The 1,813-nt window shown below is 44.0% G+C and overlaps 1 pseudogene; it reads right to left on the bottom strand.

The window, feature by feature from the left end:
* Nucleotides 1–697: 697 nt before the first annotated feature.
* LOC100947755 lies at nucleotides 698–1,006 on the bottom strand (annotated as a pseudogene).
* Between the last annotated feature and the right edge of the window lie 807 nt (nucleotides 1,007–1,813).

Genomic DNA, 1,813 nt, shown 5'->3' with positions numbered 1-1,813 from the left:
CTGGTCTGGAGTATGTTTAAAGTGTAAGAAATTAGAGAAGGGGAAGCTTGGGGTGGGGAAGGAAAGCAACTCTGGTCAGAATAAAGGCAAAAGCAAGGCCAAGAACCTCTTTGTGGATCACCTTATAAGGGAGGACAGGGAAGGGAGGTCAGAGAGCAGCAACAGAGCATGATTCACCTGGGCAGGTGAGTGCAGTCCACGCCATGCTGCGCCACTCAGATTCCCCTTCAGGACCAAGGCACTGACTCACCGTCTGCCAGGTGTGATGCTACTGAAAGTCCATACCTGCATCCCTCTCTGGAAATTGCCCTTGGCTGGAAAAATCTGCTCAACTCAACATTACACCCCCTCCCCAGAGCAACTTGTATCCAATTAATGGCCAGTACAGTATGTACAAAGGCTGGGCCCCTTGCCTCAATCTAGGAAGTCTCTGAAGTTCATCACAGCTTTCCCTGGGATGGATGAAACTGCCCCGCACCATCCAGCTCCTCTGTCTGTTTGATCCTGCTGTCTTCACCTCTCTGCAGTGATATTCCCAAGACACTCACTAGTAAACTTCCTTTCACATAAACCTCAGAGCCACTGGGTCTGGTTTTAGAAAGCACAACCTGCCATGGGTTTTTCTTTTTGTTTTTGTTTTTGTATAAAATGTTTAATTTGTTGTTCTTTTGGGGGAAGTAGATGCATCGCCACTGTATTACAACAGAGCCATTAATTTTGTAGCTTCATCAACATGAACAGTGAACAGCTCACTTTCAAGACGTCACTGAGGAATCAATTCTTTCTGTATAGGTTTAAGAGAAAGGCCTTTTGAGAAGTGTGCAAGTTCCTTTTGTGTATTTACAAAAGCTTTATTCACTCTGTGAACTTTTTCATCATTCATAATATTTATCTTCTTAAGATTAGTGGTAACTGGTTTTGCTTTGTTTTTAGTCTTAAAGTTTTTTTGGCTGGCTATGTGAAAGACATTCCTGGACTTCTGTCCTCTTAATTTGTTCTTGGCCATTGTCAGACGTTTGATATCCGCGTGCAACTTCCTCCAGTCCCAGTAATGTCATCTCCTGCCGTGGGTTAAGGCAAAATTTGGGGAGGATTTCCCAAGACGCAGAGGCAAAGGCAGCATTTCAATCTCAGATCCTCCCGAATTCTGCTTTGAGTTTAGAACCTCACCTTAGGGGTAAAGAAAGAGGCCCTGTAAGTGTTGCTGAAATAAGGGTGAAGTCAGACTTTTGGATACCCCACGTATATCCAGACTTATATGTCCACATTCAAAGTGTTTCCATCAGGTGAGGCACCATGGCTCATGCCTGTAATCCTAGCATTTTGAAAGGCCAAGGGCAGAGGAACACTTGAGGTCAGGAGTTTGACACCAGCCTGAGCAAGAGAAAGACCCTGTCTCTGCAAAAAAAAAAAAAATTAGAAAAGAAAATTAGCTGGGCATGGTGGCATGGGCCTATAGTCCTCACTAAAGCAGGAGGATTGCTTAAGCCAGGAGTTTGAGACTACAGTGAGATGCCACTGCACTCTAGCCTGGGAGATAGATCAATATTCTGTCTCAAATAAATAAATAATTTTCATCAAAGACAGCTTCTCTCCCTGTCTTTATAGCCTCCAACAAGAACCAGTGTTACCCATTTCTGGGTTCTACTTATAAAAGATTGTACTGGACAGTTCAGTTGTAAAGCCTTACTTTGCATCAGGAAGCTATATCCTTTGCTAAAGCTAAATAAAGCATTGTTGGAAATCACTGAGACTCCACTGAGTCTCCTGCTCCACCCTGGACACCTGAAGACTGTTCTATGCACAGTAGCCT

Source organism: Otolemur garnettii, unplaced genomic scaffold (genome assembly GCF_000181295.1).
Source record: "Otolemur garnettii isolate 467f Iridium unplaced genomic scaffold, OtoGar3 scaffold00023, whole genome shotgun sequence".
In the NCBI taxonomy this organism is placed as follows: domain Eukaryota; kingdom Metazoa; phylum Chordata; class Mammalia; order Primates; family Galagidae; genus Otolemur; species Otolemur garnettii.
The sequence above is the reverse complement of the archived record's forward strand: the minus strand, read 5'-3'. Positions and strand labels throughout refer to the sequence as shown.